The 24,467-nt window shown below is 34.7% G+C and overlaps 1 pseudogene across 1 annotated transcript in view; it reads right to left on the bottom strand.

Moving 5' to 3' along the window:
* LOC309960186 (fascin-like) overlaps nt 1-24,467 on the bottom strand; it is a 125,479-nt pseudogene that overhangs the window by 41,560 nt on the left and 59,452 nt on the right. The gene's annotated exons all lie outside the window — the stretch shown is intronic.

Here is a 24,467-nt window from a genome sequence, read left to right as displayed (position 1 = left end):
GCCTCTTAGTGTGTTTAACACTGACATTTTCCTTAAGCACATTAAACATATCAACTAAAAATATCCTTAAACTACTAATTTTCTTGCTAATATTTTTCTCATATAAAAAGAAAACTAATAAATTCTAAGCAAGCCAGTGTTCACAGGCATTAGATTTCAATTAGTGGAGCCCTGAGGTGTGCATTTTGTCTCAAGAAAAAAAGTACTTAAAAACAGTACAAATTCAACTTTATCAACATCAAACTTATCCAACAATTTCTTAGAGCAGTAATGATTGGAGAGTGAATACAGACTATTAACACATTTAATCAACCTTTGAGATAGTACTGGCATATAGAATTGCTGGAAAAGCACCTCTTGAAATGTCAGTAAAGGAATGACTGGATGTATTTCTGTAGGAACCATCTGGTTTTTAAGGCCTCATAATTACTGTTTATTATGTGTTCACCAATCCCCAACTTGTGTGATGGGTGCAACTGCTCCAAACAAAACTAAAATCAAGGAGATAGACAAGGCTCTCTATATGTATAGATAGATTTCAGGTCAGTTCTCTCCTTAGGTGTAATATAAGGAGGCTCTGCTAAGTGGGAGTCCTGTGTGTGAACTTATGTAGAATGAGCTGAGATGCAGAGATGTTGCCAATAACTACTATCAATGTTTAAAGAGATCTAGGGAATACTGATCCTCATAGTGCCATAGCCCTCACAGTCCCATAAATCTTCTTAGTTTTGTGAAAACATAAATTATATTATCACTACTTTATTAGAGTACTGCTATGGGGCCTACCATATTGACAGGATATTTTATTATTCAAAGTTCATTGCTATCACTAGTTAAGCACTTCCAAACCAGAAATCTGTGATCTCCATTTTTCTCATTTGGGTCTTCTAATTTTATTTGCATGCATAACATCTGCTTAGCTCAGATCTTCAAAGAAGCTATTAAGATTTTGCTGGTAATAGGAGCCTCAGGATTTTTATTTACATATGTTTCAAAATCTAAAATATACACATTCAGAACACACAGACATATAAATACAAATGCACACAAGCATGCCTTTATGTCTAGTCCATGAAAACGCTTAACAATTATTCTTTTTTCTTTATTTTTTATTTTATATTTGAGTGTAGTTGATTTACCATATTGTGCTAGTTTCAGGTATACAGCAAAGTGTTTCATACACACACACACACACACACACACACACACACACGTATATATATTCTTTCTTAGCTTCTTTTCCCATATAGTTTATTAGAGATTTTTGATTAGAGTTCCCTGTGCTATACAGTAGGTCCTTGCTGACTATCTATTCTATATATAGTAGTATGTATATATCAGTCCCAAACTCCTAATTTATCCCTTCCCCCCACCTTTCCACTTTGGTAACCATAAGTTTGCTTTTTAAATCTGCGAGTCTGTTTCTGTTTTGTAAATAAGTTCATTTTTATCTTTTTTTTTAGATTCCACATATGAGTGATATCATGTGATATTTGTCTTTCTGTGTCTAATTTACTTCACTTATTATGCTAATCTAGGTCCATCCGTGTTGCTGCAAATGGCATTATTTTATTCATTTTTAATGGCTGAGTAATATACCATCATATATATGTACCACGTCTTCTTTATCCATTCACCTGTCAGTGGACATTTAGGTTGCTTCCACATCTTCGCTATTGTAAATAACACTGCAATGAACATTGGGGCGCACGTATATTTTCAAAGTATGGTTTTCTCCAGAAATATGCCCAGGAATGGGATTGCTGGATCATATGGTAGCTCTATTTTTAGTTTTTTAAGGAACCTCCATACTGTTCTCCATAGTGGCTGTACCAATTTACATCCCCACCAGCACGATTTTCCTTTTCATTTATTATCTTTTTCCTCAAGTGGAATACAAATGTCATGGGTAGGGTCTTAGAATGGGTTTCTTAGAAAGAGATTCTGAGATGAAGGGTGACTTGTAGGTTTATTTGGCAGTGATTTTGAGAGATTTACCACTAAAGAAGTTAGGAAGACAAGATTGAACACAGGGAAAGCTGGACAGGAAAGTAGTTGCAATTGAGAGTTAGTTGTCCTATAAGAATCTCTGGAGCTGCCATTACCTACCAGAGTAGTCGCACCTAGTGGGTGGACTGGGAATGAGGAGAAGGAATGGTAACCTTGGGTCAAGAAGTTCCTATGGCCAAGAGCAATTCTCAAGGATGGATGCAGCTATGAGCCAGTAGCGTCTGATGTTCCTCAAAACTGAAGTACAGCTTCAGGTCATACCTGACATGGCCCCAGTTTTCACCACAAGGGGCTTTGGTTTTATGTGTATTCTTTCTTCCTATATCCCCAAAGTTTAAACAGTGCCCAGAAGACAGCATGTGCTCAATGAATAACTGCTGAAAGAAAATAAATTGTTTATCACAATCTTGTAACTTATAGCTTATTAGATCTATAAAATTCTGACAAAATAATCTATGAATTACAGTACAGACTGAGAAGGAAGAAAAGCTGTCTCAGTGTTCTATTAAAATAAAACATAGATACATTATGTTTAATATAAAACAGAATAATTGTCAGAAACAGATTAGTGATGATTGTTCCAGCAAACTTTCAGTAGATGATGAGGAATACTTTGGAAAATGCTAATACTATATCCAAAGAACTTTCATTATTAAGTGGGAAAAGAAGACAGTATAGGTGAGACCATTTGGAATTTTATAAATCTCAATAAATGTCTGTGAATCTGGTAAGTTTGGAAATAGATATGCCAGTTTATACTAGCCTGCTTCAAATAAAAGCATTTTAAGAGACTTCAATTTACATACCAATCAGAAAACAAGTATCCTAAATCATTGTTCAGGAAATTGGGGTGTTTGTTTCTTATTTGAAAAGACTTATTTCATGTAATTGAATTGAAATCCTCAAAATATTTATTTAGGAGCTCAACTAATTTGCCCATTCTAATACTCAAAGACAGAGTGCTTGTTTCTGTTGATACATGTTAAAATTTGAATGATATAGGCAAGTATATCATGGCCCCAGGGCAGGCAAAGAATGCAAATATGTGAAGCGTTGTATGTGTATCATTTACAGAGGAACAATATCAGGCAGATCAAATTTCTCCTGGTAACATTTAATGTCATAAGGGAATGAAGCAACAGCAATCAGATGTTCAGGGGAAAATTATGTCAGCCATGGAGTGCATAGTGAATCAAGCTTTCCTACAAGTACCAAACCTATAGAGAGTTCTGCACTGGATAAAAATCAAGGAATATTTCTCCATGGTCTCTTCTTGAGAACTCCACTTGAAGATAAATTATAGCCAATCAAAGGATGTTTGGGGAAGCTACATACAGGACTGGTATTGGATGACTGAAAAATGTTTAAGTGTAAAACTATTACTAAAACAAATGTGAGATTAGGTTGCAAAACACAATGTACATGTAGATGCCATGACAATGTGAAAATAACACAACAAAACTTAGGAGGGAAAGGAATAAAGAAGTTAAAATATAGAGCAAGTTCATTGTTGGCCTCTTCTCTAATCGATGACGAGTCAAGTGATAGATTCATAAACATTTAAAAGTACTTAGAAAGATTAATATTGAGGAAATTGCATAGAGGAGGACAGAGCATTGAGGGAGAAGGTGGAATAATGTTAATTTATCAAAGCTTGGATTAGGTAAATAATACAGCTAAAGAAATAGATAGCTAGGTTTATAGAAAATATTATTGTATAAACTGTAACTTTTAAAGTATAGATAAATACATACAATACTATATATTAGAGGGCCTACATACATATATACACACACAGATACTGACACAGTAATGAAAGCCACATAGCAATATTTGTATGTTAAAATTATAAAAACAGAAATTATAACCTAAAATTGTCTGACAGAACTAAAATGAAACACATCTTCCATACAATAAATATAAACTGCTTAATGACACACATTAAAAGAAAAGATATATGAAGTGGGACACAAAGTAAACTCCAAATTGAGGTTATAAATCTAAGTTATAGTGAAGAGACACAGGTAAGACAGTGATTTAGGAAGTTTGAAAATAAAAGGAGAAGCAAAGATATTTTAAACAAATGAAAAAAAGAAAAAAGGAAGTGTGCAAGTTACAGTGTTATTCCAGACCTTTGCATAACTATATACTGGATAACATAATATCAACAGTCATGAAGCAAATATTAAAGGTAAACTTTTATTTTTTAACAAAGAAACCCACTAGTAACAGGATATTTTAATTCTCTCTCAGTCCATGAGAGATTACATATGTAAGAGAACAAAATATAAAAATAAAATAGGAGAACTGGTTGATATATGATTAATTATAAAAATCATAAAAACAGAAAATATAATTTCCTTTCAGATGTCCATGGAACACTCACAAACATTAACCATATATCAGTTTGCAACAAACTAATCATAATGCCAAATGAAATTCCATAAATTAATAACAAAACCAGAAAAACAATGATCCTCCCACAAAGAAATTAATATACTAATATACTCTGTTTTAACTACTTTTGAATAAAAGAAGAAATATATATATAAAGAGCAAAATTTCAGGAACACCAAAATAATGTATAAAAATACAATTATTCAGAACCAAGGAGACCCAGCAAAATTAGTGCTCTAAGGAAAATGTATAATCCCAAATAATTACATTAATTAAAATATACAAATTAATGAAAATTTCCATACAAAAAAGTTAAAATAAAAATAAAAACCTAAAGAGTTTATGAAGAAAGAATTAATAAATATAAGAGAAATCAGTTTAAAAGAATGAATAGAATTATAAATAGATACAAACACTTGCTCTTAAAATAAAAACATCACAGAAACATCAAATCTAACCTATATGAGAAAAAATATAAAATCAAAAAATTGCACAGACATAGAGAACAGACTTGTGGTTGCCAAGGGGTGGTGGGGTGGAGGAAGGATGGGTTGGGAGATTGGGGTTAGCAGATGCAAACTATTACATAGAGGATGAATAAACAACAAGGTCCTACTCTATAGCACAGGGAACTATATTCAATATCCAGTGATGAACCATAATGAAAAAAATATGAAAAAGAATATATATATCTATAGCTGAGTCACTTTGCTGTACAGCAGAAATTAACACAACTATGTATATCAACTATTACTTCAATAAATTTTAAAAAAATGCAGCATAATAAAAAACGAGGATGAAAAAACCCGAGTTAATTAAAAGAATCTGAAGCCTACATTGCACCACAACAAATGAACTTGAAAAACTCTGTAAAATGGGTACGTTTTTAGGAAAATGTATATTACCAAAATTTACCATATAAGAGATTAAAAGTTTAAAAGATCAAGTTCCATAGTGGATATAGAGGGTGTGTTAAAAAATAATTAAAACAATTTAGGTGGCACAAATAAACTTTACCACTTCAAGAAGTGGAAAGTCCTTTCAGAGAGCTGCAAAATGGGGCAGGAGGCAGGAAGTTTTTACAGGAGAAAATAAAGCACGAGGAAGAGAGAAAGAGAAAATATCTGATTGGCTGGGCCACGTAAGCAGCCTTGTTTGGTGTGAGAAGGCCCAACTTTGTATTCGTGTTTGGGGATTGGCTGCCTGGATGTACTGTCCAGGGGAGCATTTACGGGGATAGGAAAGTGATCTAAATTTTGTGTTGTTGACGTGGCACCATGGGGAGGAATGGCTCCATCTTGGGCCTAGAAATTTATTTCAACAGGGGTTATAAAAGAACTAATCTCAGCAAAAGTCCACTGCAGCCAAATCTTTTAAAAGGGAAATTTACCAAGCCATTTAAAGAGAAGATGATTCCTATTCAATTTAAACTACTTTAGGATATAGAAAGAGAAAGGAAAACTTCCAAACTCCATGTATGAAGCAAGTATAACACTGATTCCAATATGTAACATTCAAAAATTAAAATAATTTTCACTTATCACTATTAATAAAAATCATAAACAAAATTCTAGCAAAATCCTATAGAACATGAGAATAAAAATATATGACTAAGTAGAGTTTATTCCAGGAATATCAGTGTGTATTAGGAAATCTATTAATAAAGCAATGAAATGGTAAGGGACAAAGTGAAACCATCACTGTTAATTTTAAAAAATCAGAGAGACCTTCAAGATGGTGGAAGAATAAGACACAGAGATCACCTTCCTCCCCGCAGATACACCAGAAATACATCTGTACGTGGAACAACTCCTACAAAACACCTACTGAATGCTGGCAGAAGACCTCAGACCTCCCAAAAGGCAAGAAACTCCCCACGTACCTGGGTAGGGCAAAAGAAAAAAGGAAAAACAGAGACAAAAGAATAGGGACGGGACCTGCACCTCGGGGAGGGAGCAGTGAAGGAGGAAAGGTTTCCACACACTAGGAAGCCCCTTTGCGGGCTGAGACTGCAGGTGGCAGAGGCGGGGGAAGCTTTGGAGCCGCGGAGGAGATCACAGCCACAGGGGTGCGGAGGGCAAAGCGGAGAGATTCCCGCACAGAGGATCAGTGCCGACCAGCACTCACCAGCCTGAGAGGCCTGTGTGCTCACCTGCTGGGGCGTGTGGGGGCTAGGAGCTGAGGCTTGGGCTTCAGAGGTCAGATCCCAAGGAGAAGACTGGGGTTGGCTGCATGAACACAGCCTGAAGGGGGCTAGTGCACCACGGCTAGCTGGGAGGGAGTCCAGGAAAAAGTCTGCAGCTGCCAAAGAGGCAAGAGATCATTGTTTCAGGGTGTGCGAGGAGAGGGGATTCAGAACACCGCCTAAACGAGCTCCAGAGATGGGGCGCGAGCTGCGGCTATCAGTGAGGACCCCAGAGACGGGCATGAGATGCTCAGGCTGCTGCTGAAGCCACCAAGAAAACTGTGTGCAAGCACAGGTCACTGTCCACACCTCCCCTCCCAGGACCCTGTGCAGCCCGCCACTGCCAGGGTCCCGTGACCCTGGGACAACTTCCCTGGGAGAACACACGGTGTGCATCAGGTTGGTGCAGCGTCATGCTGGCCTCTGCCGCTGCAGGCTCACCCCGCATTCCACACCCCTCCCTCCTCCCGGCCTGAGTGAGCCAGAGCCCCCGAATCAGCTGCTATTTAACCCTGTCCTGTATGAGTGAAGAACAGACGCCCTCAGGTGACCAACACGCAGAGGCAAGGCCAAATCCAAACCTGAACCCCAGGAGCTGTGCAAACAAAGATAAAAAGGGAAATCCCTCCCAGCAGCATCAGGAGCAGTGGATTAAATCTCCACAATCACCTTGATGTACCCTGCATCTGTGGAATACCTGAATAGACAATGAATCATCCCAAATTGAGGAGGTGGACTTTGGGAGCAATGATATGTATATATATATATATTATTTTTTTCTTCCTTTTTCACTTTTTGTGAGTGTGTATTTGTATGTTTCTTTGTGTGATTTTGTTGTATAGCTTTGCTTTTACCATTTGTCCTAGGGTTCTGTCGGTCCATTTGTTGTTGTTGTTGTTTATTTATTTATTTTTTTCGTATAACTCTTAATGCTTGTTATCATTGGTGGATTTGTTTTTTGCTTTGGATGCTCTCTTCTTTCTTTTTTTCTTAATTACTTTTTAATTATTTTTATTTTTAATAATTTTTTTAAATTTTCATTTTAATAACTTTATTTTTGTCTTTCTTTCTATTTTTCTCCCATTTCCTCTGAGCTGTATGGTTGACAGGGTCTTGATACTCTGGCTGGGTGTCAGGCCTGTGCCTCTGAGGGGGGAGAGCCGAGTTCAGGGCATTGGTCCACCAGAGACCTCCTGGCTCCACATAATACCAAATGACAAAAGCTCTCCATCTCAACGCTAAGACCCACTTCCACTCAATGACCAGCAAGCTACAGTGCTGGACACCCTATGCCAAAGAAATAGCAAGACAGGAACACAGCCCCACCCATTAGAAGAGAGGCTGTCTAAAATCATAATAAGTTAAGAGACACCTCAAAACACACCACAGGACGAAGTCCTGCCCACCAGAAAGACAAGATCCAGCATCATCCACCAGAACACAGGCCCCAGTCCCCTCCACCAGGAAGCCTACACAACCCACTGAGCCAACCCACTGGGGGCAGACACCAAAAACAACGGGAAATGTGAACTTGCAGCCTGCAAAAAGGAGACCCCAAACACAGTAACTTAAGCAAAATGAGAAGACAGAGAAACCCACAGCAGATGAAGAGCAAGGTAAAAACCCACCAGACCAAACAAATGAAGAGGAAATAGGCAATCTACCTGAAAAATAATTCAGAGTAATGACAGTAAAGTTGATCCAAATCTTGGAAATAGAATGAAGAAAATACAAGAAACATTTAACAAGTAGCTAAAATAACTAAAGGGCAAACAATGTTGAACAACACAATAAAAGAAATAAAATTTTTCTAGAAGGAATCAATAGCAGAACAACTGAGGCAGAAGAACGTATAGCTGACCAGGAAGAAAAAATAGTGGAAATAATTACTGGAGAGCAGAATAAAGAAAAAAGAATGAAAAGAATTGAGAACAGTCTCAGAGACCTCTGGGACAACATTAAATGCACCAACATTCGAATTACAGGTGTCCCAGAAGAAGAAGAGAAAAAGAAAGGGACTGAGAAAATATTTGAAGAGATTATAGTTGAAAACTTCCCTAATATGGGAAAGGAAATAGTTAATCAAGTCCAGGAAGCACAGAGAGTCCCATACAGGATAAATCCAAGGAGAAACACACCAAGACACATATTAATCAAACTATCAAAAATTAAATAAAAAGAAAAAATATTAAAGGCAAGAATGGAAAAACAACAAATAACATACAAGGGAATCCCCATAAGGTTAAGAGCTGATCTTTCTGCAGAAACTCTGCAAGCCAGAAGGAAGTGGCAGGACATATCTAAAGTGATGAAAGGGAAAAACCTACAACCAAGATTACTCTACCCAGCAAGGATCTCATTCAGATTCAATGGAGAAATTAAAACCTATACAGATAAGCAAAAGCTAAGAGGATTCAGCACCACCAAATTAACTGTACAACAAATGCTAAAGGAACTTCTCTAGGCAGGAAACAGAGAAGGAAAAGAACTACAATAACAAACACAAAACAATTAAGAAAATGGTAATAGTAACATACATATGGATAACTACCTTAAATGTAAATGGATTAAATGCTCCAACCAAAAGAAATAGACCAGCTGAATGGATGCAAAAACAAGACCTGTATATATGCTGTCTACAGGAGACCCACTTCAGACATAAGGACACATACAGACTGAAAGTGAGGGAATGGAAAAAGATATTCTGTGCAAATGGAAATTGAAAGAAAGCTGGAGGAGCAATTCTCATATCAGACAAAATAGACTTTAAAATGAAGACTATTACAAGAGACAAATAAGGACACTACGTAATGATCAAGGGGTCAATCCAAGAAGAAGATATAACACTGATAAATATTTATGCACCCAACATAGGAGCACCTCAATACATAAGGAAAATGCTAACAGCCATAAAGGGGAAATCGACAGTAACACAATCATAGTAGGGGACTTTAACACCCCACTTTCACAAATGGATAGATCATCCAAAATGAAAATAAATAAGAAAACACAAGCTTTAAATGATACATTAAACAAGATGGACTTAATTGATATTTATAGGACATTCCATCCAAAAACAACAAAATACACTTTCTTCTCAAGTGCTCGTGGAACATTCTCCAGGATATATCATATCTTGGGTCACAAATCAAGCCTTGGTAAATTTAAGAAAATTGAAATCATATCAAATATCTTTTCTGACCACAATGCTATGAGACTAGGTACCAATTACAGGAAAAAATATGTAAAAAATACAAACACATGGAGGCTAAACAATACATTTTTAATAGCCAAAAGATCACTGAAGAAATCAAAGAGGAAATCAAAAAATACCTACAGACAAATGACAATGAAAACATGATGACCCATAATCTATGAGATGCAGCAAAAGCAGTTCTAAAAGGAAAGATTACAGCAATACAATTCTACCTAAAGAAATAAGAACCATCTCAAATAAAGAACCTAACCTTACACCTAAAGCAATTAGAGAAAGAAGAACAAAATCCGCAATGTCAGCAGAAGGAAAGAAATCATAAAGATCAGGTCAGAAATAAATGAAAAAGAAATGAAGGAAAGAAAAGCAAAGATCAATAAAATTAAAGGCTGGTTATTTGAGACGATAAACAAAATTCATAAACCATTACCCAGACCCATCAAGAAAAAAAGGGAGAACTCAAATCAATAGAATTAGAAATGAAAAAGGAGAAGTAACAACTGACTCTGCAGAAATACAAAGGATCATGAGAGATTACTACAAGCAACTCTATGCCAATAAAATGGACAACCTGGAAGAAATGGACAAATTCTTAGAAAAGCACAACCTTCCTAGACTGAATCAGGAAGAACTAGAATATATAAACAGACCAAACACAAGCACAGAAAATGAGACTGTGATTAAAAATATTCCAAAAAACAAAAACCCAGGATCAGATGGCTTCACAGGGTAATTCTATCAAACATTTAGAGAAGAGCTAAAACCTATTCTTATCAAACACTTCCAAAATATAGCAGAGGGAGGAACACTCCCACACTCATTCTATGAGGCCAGCATCACCCTGATACCAAACCCAGACAAAGATGTCACAAAGAAAGAAAACTACAGGCCAATATCACTGATGAACATAGGTGCAAAAATCCTCAACAAAATCCTAGCAAACAGAATCCAACAGCACATTAAAAAGATCATACACCATGATCAAGTAGGGTTTATCCCAGGAATGCAAAGCTTCTTCAATATATACAAATCAGTCAATGGGCTATACCATATTAACAAATTGAAGGATAAAAACTTATGATCATCTCAACAGATGCAGAAAAAGCTTTTGACAGCATTCAATTCCCATTTATGATAAAAACTCTCCAGAAAGTAGCCATAGAGGGAACTTACCTCAATATAATAAAGGCCATATATGAAAAACCCACAGTCAACATCTTTCTCAATGGTGAAAAACTGAAACCATTTCCACTAAGATCAGGAACAAGACAAGGTTGCCCACTCTCACCACTATTATTCAACATAGTTTTGGAAGTTTTAGCCACAGCAATCAGAGAAGAAAAAGAAATAAAAGGAAGCTAAATTGGAAAAGAAGCGAAGCTGTAACTGTTTGCAGATGACATGATACTATACATAGAGAATCCTAAAGAGGCTAACCGAAAATTACTAGAGCTAATCAATGAATTTGGTGAATTAGCAGGGTACAAAATTAATACACAGAAATCTCTTGCATTCCTATACACTAATGATGAAAAATCTGAAAGAGAAGTTAAGGAAACATTCCCATTTACCACTGCAACAAAAATAATAAAATACCTAGGAATAAACCTACCTAAGGAGACAAAAGACCTGTATGCAGAAAACTATAAGACACTGATGAAAGAAATTAAAGATGATACAAACAGATGGAGAGATATACCATGTTCTTGAATTGGAAGAATCAACATTGTCAAAATAACTATACTACCTAAAGCAATCTACAGATTCAATGCAATCCCAATCAAACTACCAATAGCATTTTTCACGGAACTAGAACAAAAAATTTCACAATTTGTATGGAAACACAAAACACCCCAAATAGCCAAAGCAATCTTGAGAAAGAAAAAAGGAGCTGGAGGAATCAGGCTTGCTGACTGCACAATATATTACAAAACTACAGTAATCAAGACAGTATTGTACTGGCACAAAAACAGAAAATTAGGTCAATGGAACAGGATAGAAAGCCCAGAGATAAACCCACACACATATGGTCACCTTATTTTTGATAAAGGAGGCAAGAATATACAATGGAGAAAAGACAGTTTCTTCAATAAGTGGTGCTGCGAAAACTGGACAGCTACATGTAAAAGAATGAAATCAGAACACTCCCTAACACCACACAGAAAAATAAACTCAAAATCGATTAGAGACTTAAATGTAAGGCCAGACACTTTAAAACTCATAAAGGAAAACCTAGGCAGAACACTCTGTGACATAAATCACAGCAAGATCCTTTTTGACCCACCTCCTAGAGAAATGGAAATAAAAACAAAAATAAACATATGAGACCTAATGAAACTTAAACAGGTTTTCATAGCAATGGAAACCATAAACAAGATGAAAAGAAAACCCTCAGAATTGGAGAAAATACTTGCAAATGAAGCAACTGACAAAAGATTAATTTCCAAAATTTACAAGCAGCTCATGCCACTCAATATCAAAAAAACAAACAACACAATCCAAAAATGGGCAGAAGAACTAAATAGACATTTCTCCAAAGAAATATACAGATTACCAACAAACACATGAAAGAATGCTCAACATCACTAATTATTAGAGAAATGCAACTCAAAACTACAATGAGATTTTACCTCCCATCAGTCAGAATGGTCATCATCATAAAATCTAGAAACAATAAATGCTGGAGAGGGTTTGGAGAAAAGGGAACCCTGCTGTACTGTTGGTGGGAATGTAAATTGATGCAGCCACTTGGAGAACTGTATGGAGGTTCTTTAAGAAACTAAAAATAGAATTACCATATGACCCAGCACTCCCACTACTAGGCATATACCCTGAGAAAACAGTAATTCAAAAAGAGTCATGTACCACAATATTCATTGCAGTTCTATTTACAATAGCCAGGACATGGAAGCTACATAAGTGTCCACTGACCGATGAATGAATAAAGAAGATGTGGCACACATATACAATGGAATATAACTTAGCCATAAAGGGAAACAAAATTGAGTTATTTGTAGTTAGGTGAATGGACATAGAGTCTGTCATACAGAGTGAAGTAAGTCAGAAAGAGAAAAACAAATACTGTATGCTAACACATAATATATGGAATCTAAAAAAAAAAAAAAGATTCTGAAGAACCTAGGGGCAGGACAGGAATAAAGGCACAGATGTAGAGAATGGACTTGAGGACATGGGGAGGGGGAAGAGTTAGCTGGATTGAAGTGAGGGAGTGGCATGGACTTATATACACTACCAAATGTAAAATAAATAGCTAGTGGGAAGCAGCCTCATAGCACAGGGAGATCAGCTCGGTGCTTTGTGACCACCTACAACAGTGGGATAGGGAGGGTGGGAGGGAGACACAAGAGGGAGGAGATATGGGGATATATGTACATGTATAGCTGATTCACTTTGTTATCCAGCAGAAACTAACACACCATTGTAAAGCAGTTATACTCCAATAAAGATGTTAAAAAGATAAAAAATAAAATAATCAGTCCATAAATAGGAGTGAATAGATATTTGTTAACATGACAATAATAGAACTATCTTAAAAACAAAACCAAGAACATGCTTCATGTAGAAAAAACTTGCTGAAATCCCACTAAAATCAGGAACAAGAAATGGATGGCCGGACTGGCCACTAGTATTAAACATTGATGACAGTAATATTAGACAAGAATAAGAAATATTTGTGAAAACTGAAAATAAAAAGGTAAAACTATATTTACAGAAGATATGTAAAATAATGCATATAGCAGTATGTAAAATTAATATACAAAATCCAAAAATATATTTATAAAACAAACTAGCTGGAAAATATGAGGAATAATTTATTTATAATGGCAATAAGTAATTTAAGAATGAGAAAATATCTAGACATACACTTAAAATATAAGAACTGTCTTCAAAAAACTCTACTGAAGGCAAGATAACAAGAACAAAAGAAAACTTGAATAAATAAAAACACCTACCACATCCTTATTTCAAAAGACTCAAAAAATAATACAAAAATGTCAATGTAATTTTTAAGTATGATGTGATATGCTTACCTGGAGCAGAAACCTCTGGAAATATAATGTGGTAGAAAGAGTCAACTGGTAGTTTTGATGAGCTGTTGGAGATTATTTGTGAAATAGTGAGAAAAATTCTTTATAGTTACAGTCTTAGGAGGACCCCCAAACTTTCATGGGCTTTTCTTCCTCACATACCACAGGTTCTCACAGGGATAATCTGAAAAACATCCCTTCATGTGGCACTGGCAGGGGAAAGGGAAGAGTGAGATTTTTTGAAATACGTACAAAATCTGTTCCAAAACAAAAGCATACTTCACAGGGGAAAGTAACTTCTCAGAGCTTTGCCCAAGAGCCATGGGGAAAGGACATTCCTCTCCTCCATTCCCTCATATCATCCAGTCTTCTAAAGGAAAGGAGGAGAAGCTATATAAAAAACCACCTGTGGTGGTTACAAGTCAGAGACCCTAGTCTATTTAAAGACTGGGGTTAAATAATGAGATCATAGAATGCTTTCCCTCCAGCTTATCTCATCACTATACCACATAGCCTCTAGTATAATGATAGTGGATTACCCTTGAAATACTATAAGATACAGCTCCTAAGGAGGAACACATAGGTATATTAGTCAGCTAGCACAGCCATAACAAAATATCATGGGCTGGGTGGCTTATACAAAAGAAATTTATTTTCTCACAGTTCTGGAGTCTGGGTAGACTCCAGAATCAAGGTTAAGGGGTCAGATGATTTGGTTTCTTGTGAGGACTCTCTTCCTGGCTTGTAGATAGCTGCCTCCTTGTTGTGTCCTCACATGGCAGAAAGAAAGAACATGAGCTCACTGGTTCCTCTTCTTATAAGGACACTAATCCTATTAGATTAAGGCCCAATCCTTATCACCTCATTTAACCTTAATTACTTCCTTACTCCAATTAAAATCACATTGGGCTAGACTTCAACATATGAATTTTGAGAAGCACAGTTTAGTCCATAGCAGTAGAGAAGCCCAAAGTCAACAGGGGAGACAGAAACAAGGACACTGGAGGAATTTAAAGCCTCTGACATCTATAACTACATCAAACAGGAAACAAAGCCCAACTCTTGGCAAGATTTAAATAAATCCTAACATTAGAGAATATTTATCTCAATTTCTATTACCTGATACAATCTGTTCAGCTAAAAACATAACCAGATAAGAAAATGACTGAACAATATTCCTTATGAATATCGGTGCAAAATTCCTCAACAAAATAGTAGCAGATTTAATTTAACAATGTGGAACAGAACACACTATGGCCAAGTGAGATTTATTCCAGATATGCAAGACTGGTTCAGTGTCTGAAAATAAATTAATGTAGTTCATCTGGAAAATTCACATGATCATATCAATCATTGCCAAAAAGCATTTGACAAAATTCAAATATCATGATAAAAACTCTCAACAAATTAGGAACAGAGGGTAACTTCCTCAACTTAATAATAAATGTCTGTTAAAAACCTACAACTAACATTATACTTAATGGTTAGAGACTGGCCATTTTTTGCCTAAGATTGGAAATAATATAAGGATATTCTCTCTCACCACTCGTATTCAACACTGTATTGGAAGTCTAGATAATAAAAAAGGACAAGAAAAAAAAAATGCATATTGAAAAGAAAGAAATCTCTTTTTTCAAGGTGACACTACTATTTATGTTAAAAAATGACAAAGAATCAATTAAAAAATCCTGAAACTATGTGACTAGAGCAAGATTACATATGAACAGTGAACAATTGGGATTTTTTTCTTTTTAATTTATTTTATTTTTGGCTGCGTTGGGTCTTTGTTGCTGCGCGGGCTTTCTCTAGTTGGGGTGAGCAGGGGCTACTCTTCATTGTTGTGCGCAGGCTTCTCATTGCAGTGGCCTCTCCTGTTGCGGAGCATGGGCTCTAGGAGCATGGGCTTCAGCAGTTGTGGCTCTCGGGCCCTAGAGCGCAGGCTCAGTAGTTGTGACGCGCAGGCCCAGTTGCTCCGCGGCATGTGGGATCTTCCTGGACCAGGGCTTGAACCCGTGTCTCCTGCATTGGCAGGAGGATTCTTAACCACTGCGCCACCAGGGAAGCCTAACAACTGGGATTTTTAAAATATCATTTATATTAACACCTAAAGAGTTAAATATTTAGGTGTCAGTCTGACACCTAAATATACATATGCATATATAGCATACAACATATACATGGAAGCCTACAAAACACTGATGAAAAATATTTAAAAATAATCTAAACAGAGACATATTGTTTCCATGGATTAGAATACTCAATACTGTTAAGATGTCAATTCTTCTCAAGTCTACTTCATATATAGATTGCACACTCTCTCAATCAAAATTCAGCAAACAGTTTTTGGGACAAACTTATTCCAAAGTATATTTGGACATCAAAAATCAAAATATCCAACCTAATGCTAAAGAGGAAGAATAAGGATTAAGTACCTATCTCACCAGATTTTAAATCTTACCATAAGGCTACAGTAATTGATATATATAATTGATGAAATAAAGATATATAGATAAATATAGAAGAATGGTGAGTCCAGAACTAGACACACACAAATATTGTCCATTGATATTTGACAAAGGAGCAATGGCAATTCAATGAAGAAGGGATAGTCAAATATTGTTGGAACAATTGGATGTCCATATGCAAGAAAAAAATTCTAGACCCATTCTTTATACCTTTCACAAAATTACCACAAAAATTACAAAATGTATCCCAGACTTAGCTGTAAAAAGGAAACTACAGAATTTCTAGACAAAAAAATAGGAAAAATTCTACATGACCTTGTGTTTGGTGGATTTTTAAATGCACCCGTGGGACTATCCATGACAGAAAAAAATAAGTTAGACTTAATTAAAATTGAAAGTATCTGCGTTATAAGTCATTCAGAGAGTAGAAAAAAAAAAAAAAGGCCTTGACTGTGAGATAATACGTCTCATAAAGAAATTCTACCTAAAATATACAAAGAATCCTAAAAATAGAACAATAAGAAAATAAATCACCTGTTAAAATGGGGTCGAAGAGGCGAATTGGCAGTTCTCCTGTCAGGGCGGGCGCAGGTCCAGGGCAATCAGTGCTGCCCTTCCCCAGACCACAGCCCTAGCCACAGTAGAGCCAGAGGACAGGTGCACCCCTCCACACCCTCACCACAGTGCTGTTGGCAGCAGAAGTCTGCAGGAAAGCCTATTAAAAAAAAAAGAGGGTCAAAACTCTATCAGATACTTCATCAAAGCAGATATACTAATGGCAAGTAAGAATGTAAAAAATGCTCCACATTTACTGGTATTAAGGAATTGCAAATTAAAACAAGATACAATTACATACCTATTAGAATAACTAAACTACAAAAAAAGTAACAATACCAATTGTTGGCAAGGAGGTGTAGCACAGGAACTGTCATTCTTTCCTGGTATGACTTCATTACGGTATAGCCACTTTGTGAGATAGTGGCTCAGTCTCATATATTCTCTCAGTCTAATCAGCAGAAAAGCACTAGACTAATGCCAATTGAGGGACATTCTAAAATATCTTTGACAGTAATCCTCAAAACTGTCAAGATCATAAAAAACAAGGAAAGTGTAAGAAACACACACCACCAAGAGGAACTTGAGACATGACAAATAAATACAATGTTGTATCCTAGATGGGATACTGGAAATGAAAAGAGGATATTAAAAAGAAAATCTGAATAAAGTATGGACTTTAGTGGTAATAACGGGACAATACTGATGTATTAATGGTGCTGTTGGGTCACAATCTCCAGAGCTTCTTGGGTGAAATCTGAAATTGGCCTCCAGAGGCCAAGGAGAGACAGAAGAGGGGCAGCCATTTCAGACTGGTAGATGGCACCTCACTGACCATGTCTTCTTAGTTACTGCCTTCAAACCTGTCAAATGTTTCATAGTAATAAAGATGTTAATAATACTGGAAACTTGTTATAGTTCATACTGGAACTTTCTCTACTCTCTTCTGGATAACTTCAAAAATCTAAAACTTTTATAAAATAAAAAATAATTACCCAATTAAAAAAAAAAGAAAGCATTGCCAGGAAATTTGATGATGGTCTATGTTCTGTATGATATTAAAATCTATGAAAAAATTCCTATTATTTAAACAGGTTTTTTTAATTTGCATATTAACAGACAAAACAATTGAAATAAGAAAGTCTAAATTAGGTTATATTCAGCAATATAGAATATTGAAAAGGAGTACTCTAAAATCATTGGTGAAAGGACGCACTCAGTAATATTTAATGCTGTAACTACCTAGTAGTCATGTGAAAAAAATAAAAATAGATTCATATCTCATTTATATCTCTTGTACAGTATAAATTTCCAAATGGTTAAAGTATTTGAATGTATAAATGAAACCTTACAGGTAGCAAAAATATATGTAAATTAATTTATAAGATTTATGTATGGAAAGTTTTTCTAGTTCTCAAAACTCAGTTGTATAAAGATATGAATAGTAATTTTTCTACATAAAATTAAAAATCATATACATGATAATTAAAACCAACCTGTATATTGTCAGAAAACAACAAAAAGGTTAATAATATTTGCAATTTACTTTAAAACTCTTTAATATATAAAAGGTATTTAGAAATTGATAAGAACATGACTATTTAATAGAAAAATTGGAAAAAAGTAGAGTTCACAAAACAGTGAACACAAATGACTTTTAACCATATTTAAATGTCATCAGACTCTTTCCCTAAAAAAAGAGAAATGTAAATTAAAACAATACTAAGAACACTTCCACATCAGATTGATAAAAATCTAAGAGTTTAGCAATCAATTTTGTTAGTGAGATTATAGAGAAATAACCATTCTTTCGCATTGCTGTGGGGAAAGTAAATTTCTTCAGATTGCATATAGTGCAAATTATCAATATCTATCACATTTACAAATGCATATACTTTATTGACCCAGCCAACTCCACTTCTGAGAATTTGTCATAAGATTTATTCACCCAGATGGGAAATGTTTTTACAGAGGTATTCATCGTAATCTTGTTTGTAAGAGCAAAACAGTTTTGAAAAAAATATCCATTAATTGCAAAACAAACAGATTTTGATGTATTTATGTAATGGAATATTACACAGATGTAAAGAATAAGTAGCTCTCTCTATACTAATATGAAATGAGTAGAGGTATCTTGATTGATAAGTGACAAAGGAGAATACAAAATAAGAATCTTATCATGTTAAGAGTATATAGTCATATTTTCATATATAGATGTAAATAAACTCTTCAGGATATAAAGAAGGAATAAGAGTGGTGGTCACCTAAGGGAAGAATTAATGAGGGAAGATGGAAACTTAAATATATATATATATATGTATATATATATATATAGAACAATGTAAGTGTATGTCTATTTAAAAGAAGTAAAATTATTTGACCTGTTTTTGTAGTTTTACTGATTCCATCATCAAAAGGATTGAAACAGTTATGTATTTAAGTACAATCTATATCTTATCATTGTCAAAAGAAAACATAATGAATTAATGGTGAAATCACCAATATAACAAAGCAAGATGATATATTTGGGAAAAGCAATTTTTTTTTAATATATAGGATTTTCCAGTGGAACGCACTATAGAATCATAGTTAAGGTCGAGTTTTTGTTCTTAAGGGAAAAATGTAGCATCATAAAATAGCCTTACTGATATCCTATTAAATAAATATCTTGCATTTTAATTTGGGATACATTTTTTATTAATTTAGAATGAGTCTACTTCTTCCCCAAGCCTGAGAAACACTTGCTAGTACTAAATGAACTACTTTTTACGGTTAAGGAAAATTTTCACAGGATAGACAAGGTAATGTTTGCAACATAATGAGTTTAGTATCCTTTGGTCAAAATTATACTGGATTTAAATACCAATTTTTAAATTTGAGTTTTTACTTAAAACTTCCCCAATGTCCTAATTGTATGACTTCAGCAAGTAATTTTTATTTCAACCTTTTTTAGTGGGATGTGACAAAAATCAGATGATTTTTATGTGTAAAAGAGTACTTTGTAAATTTTAAGGTACAAGATGTCTATGATATTATTATAACACAGCTCATTTGCTAAATTGTATGCTATGATTCTAAAAACAGTTCTGGACTTTCTAAAAAGAAGTCACCTTTTGTTTATCAGTACAGGAATTAATAACACCTTTAGACTGGATGTTGGTTGTTTTCTCTAGATGCTGCTGACATGCTTGAAGAATAAAGAGATGACATAAAAAGTCACATAAAAAGATGACAAAATGTGTGGGAGGATTAATGAGGTTGAAGGCAGGGCCATAAAAGAGGAAATAAAAATGAAAAGTCAAGGGAGAAGGAAAGAAGGCATATGGTGAAAAGAATCTACACTGTCACTGTTTCAGACATAGTTTACCCCTGTAAATTTCCAACTGAGGAAATTATTTTTAAAAGTCATTTAAATATTTGTTTATCGTAGTTACAAAAATCATCATAGTTAGTAACTTTCCCCAATTTGGAAGAGAAATGTGAAAATTAATGAACTTTAAAACTTGTTCTTAGATGGAACACATTATTGATACTATGTATAAGATAGACAACTGATGGGAACATACTGTATAGCACAGGGAACTCTACCTGATGCACTGTGGTAACCTAAATGGGAGGGAAGTCCAAAAGGGAGGGGATGTCTGTATGTGTATGGCTGATTCATTTTGTTGTGCAGTGGAGGCTAACACAACATTGTAAAGCAACCATACTCCAATAAAAATTAGTAAAAACAAATAATACTGATGTTTTTATGTTTATAAATACCATAGTATACATTTTTATGCTAATTAGTAGATTTAGCTACTTTTTTCCTATAGCCCTGTCTTCCAAGATTATAAAATGATATTTCAAGCTAACATGATATCTGTGCCTTATTTTATTTTTTTTCTTAATGCATTGATCCAACGCTGTGGCTGCTGATATATCATTCTATTCCCGTAGCATGTGTGTTTTTTCTACCTTCAGATTTCAGTTTCTTTCAAATTTTGTCCTAGATTCTGAATTGCTGACTGTCTTCTTAGAGGTTACATATTTCAGAACATGAATAAAGAGACTCCAACTAAGTTTTTCTGAGGACAGATAAGACTTACAAGGTTTGGAATTATAATGATAAATTCTTATGTATATACATGATGTTATCACACCACAGACCAAAGAGAGCAAAAGTAGACAAATCAGTACTTCCCTCAGTTGATTCACAGATTTTTCACTAGGGTTTGGATTTAATCCAAATTGATCTTTGCATAATTTTCATCAACTCAACTAGACAAGTTCCTAGTAAACAGAGAGAAGCAAAGAAATACTGAAGATGAAAGGGTTTTACATGTCTGGCCTAACCTTGGGCAATGTCACTCCTAATAACAACAGATGGTATTACTTCCTCTGAAGTCCTGCTTGCTAGTATTATAAATGACCAAAAATTGGGACTTTTAACCAAAGTGCTGACAGAGACTATCCAAGACCATCTCACAAGATGGCATTTATTTGCATTACTGGTAACTGTAAAGGCACGGTATTTTCTCTGCATCATAATTACATGGTATTTCTTACAATCCAATATCCAAAAATGTTTCAAACGTGAGAAACAATAGGAAGTTAGCATGTAGCAAATTATGAAAGATTACTAGTTCAGCAAGATGTAGACTCACTGAGGTTTTTTTCCCCTGTACACAATAAAGCATGACATCTCATTTACCTTTCAGAAGCAGAAAAATCAAGAAGAAAGAATTCTAAACTGGGATTCAGAAAGAAAAAATCAACTGGTCTTTCCAGCAGCCATTCGCTTGGGCCTGCTGCTTTCTGGTTTTGAAAGTTAATTAGCACGAAAGGAAGACAGCTGCAGCGATTCAGCAGAGACTGGATGCACCCTCCTTCTTGCACTGTTGTCATGTTTTAGAAGGTGTCTCAGAGACTTTTGACCATTGACAGTTGTCAGATGTCAGTCATATCAAATGCCTTACTCATAATTACAGTATGTTAGAATTAAAAGAGAACTTTATGGGCTATAATGATATAAATATGGATTATTATTATATATAATGTAATAAGGAAGAAACCAAGTGCCAAAGAAGATGAATAGAACATTTCATATAATGCTACACCCCAACATATATAATAAGTGAACAGCTAAGCATGCCTAGAACTCAATTTTTTATTTCTGCTTACACATTTTTTCAATCCTATCCCTATTTCTATTATAAGAGTAGTTGTTAATACTGATAGTAGTGATTGTCAGTATTTTACTGGTAAAACTAGCACTTGAATTTGGCAAAATCTTTAATATACCTTATCTCATCAGCAAACCTCTGAGGATTTAATGATAAGCTGCTTCTGCTAAGATCTCAATGATGTTAATTAAGAAACTGAAGAAATTAATATATAAGGCATATTTATATATATGTACATAAATATCACATTATGTGAGAGACATTATGTGCAAAGCTTTATAAAATTTTATTCCATTTTCATAATCGTTCTGAATTTGTTTCTGTATTAGTACATAGTCATCCAGGAGAAAAGGTTCAGAGAAGAAAAATAACTTATCCAAGTCACATAACAAGTAAGTGATGAAGCTGAATTTGAATCCACCTTATTGATAACTTTTCACCTGAACAAGCAAATAATTTGCTCAAGGTTAAGCAGTAAGCATTAGAATGAAGTTTCAAATACAGGATTTCAGATTCTGTTATCACTTGCATTTTCCATAGCATTGCACTTTAGACTTTTCCCAGACATTCCTCAACACATTCTTTATGAGGAGAAACTATTTTTCAATTTCTAAAGCCTTGAAGTCCTGAGTGAGGTATACTTCTTGCCAGTAGGGATATTTGTGGTGAGTCTCAGTAATGGGAATTTGGCAGCATTAATCAGTTTGAATGTCTACCCAATATAACACTCAGATCTCCTTTTAAGATTTCTATTGTTTAAGGTATTTCATTATGTGTATTCTCATGTACATTAAGTGACAATAGATATGCTATCTATCTATCTATCTATCTTTCTATGTATCATCTATCTATTCTTATTCACTTAGCTATCTATATTATCTACCATCGATTTCACTCTATTGGTTTGACATGAGATAAAAATGTAAATATATCCATATTTCCTCTGTCAGTATGTTATGAAGAAACACTTATACATTATCTTCTGTAGCATATGGTTATTTCCCCAAGAATTAATGCTTAAATTGATCATATGTAATATTTTGTTATTTTCTCTGAAAAAGAAGATGCACATTGAAATTTCTAAGCTTCCAAATCAAACTATTTTTTGGGGCAAAAATATACTAAGGTTTGATAAAGATATGTATTGGAGGATATCCCAGGATCTCAGCCACATGAGATAAGTGGCAGTTATGTTTTGTTAAAGGAAAGTAAATAGAATAAAAATCATAGTAACAGTGTAGTGGAAGAAATGTTATTAAGAAATGAAATTTAAGTGAATCATAGAAAATACCATCAAGGTGTTTCCCCAGTGAGCATCTATAACTAATGATCAGGTAAAGGCAGCCCAAGATATAGAAAGAAATATAGTTTTGTAATTCAAGAAGGATTTAAAATAAAAGAAAACCTGCATTGTGATTAAAAAATCACTTACGTAAGCACAAGATGGACTTAACAGACATAAAATAACTTCATATGAAAATTTTGAGAAAAATACCAAAGAATAATGATCTCAAAGCATTAAAAACCTACTGGAAGTGATAGTCCTAAACACAACACATAATAACAAAGTGAACATATAAAAATAGTTTTGAAGACAGAAAATGAAAAATTCAGGAATACTAGTTGGAAGATTATTGTAAGATTGCTATGGATAATAATACAATGAATACTTTTGGAAGATTGCAATATTCCAGCTACTGTGCTATGGTCATTTCATGCATTATTTTATTTAATCATTTGCATTATCCAATGAAGTAGATTATTAAAATCCCAAACTTAATCCAAGATTCTTAGATCATGATTAGAGATCAAGATCTAAGAGTTGAATTGAGTTGAATTTATTTGCTCAGAGGCATGAGAGATAAAGATAAGACTAGAATCCAAACCTGTGTAACCCAAATGCTGTTTCCTTAACAGAAACTCTCATCTGCTCCCTCTGCCATCCAGTAGCTGCATGGTGCCTGTTAAACCAAACTGTCCCACACCTTGATACGTGCTGTTTTTTCATGTCCAACATAATATAAAGAGTGAATTAGTTGTGGTTGATGAAATACACATCCTTTAAAATATAACTAAATTTATGGTAGTTTTTACCATTATAAATCAAGTGTATCAAAAGTAAAGCCACATTTAAAAGGTCTCTAGTAGTCATATTTTTCTTTTCCTTGTCTAATATACATGTCCCCTCTGGACTTTGGTCTTCCTTTTGGGAATAGCCCCTCAATGATTCCCAGTAACTATGGTTTGGTGAAACTGATGGAGTCATGCCTCCTCCCTTGTGTGTGGAGGGTGACCCATGATGCAGACCTAATGAATGTATTCTATCCCCTGGGCCATGGACATTGTTTGATGGTTATAACTCAATTTGGTCCAGTAAGACTCAGTCAGAGATTTTACAGAAAAAGAAGCTTGTTTTCCTCTTGG

This window comes from Leucopleurus acutus, assembly GCF_964270905.1.
Source record: "Leucopleurus acutus genome assembly, chromosome: 1".
Taxonomy (NCBI): Eukaryota; Metazoa; Chordata; class Mammalia; order Artiodactyla; family Delphinidae; genus Leucopleurus; species Leucopleurus acutus.
Note: the sequence above shows the minus strand (reverse complement) of the source record. Positions and strands in the feature narration are given on the sequence as shown.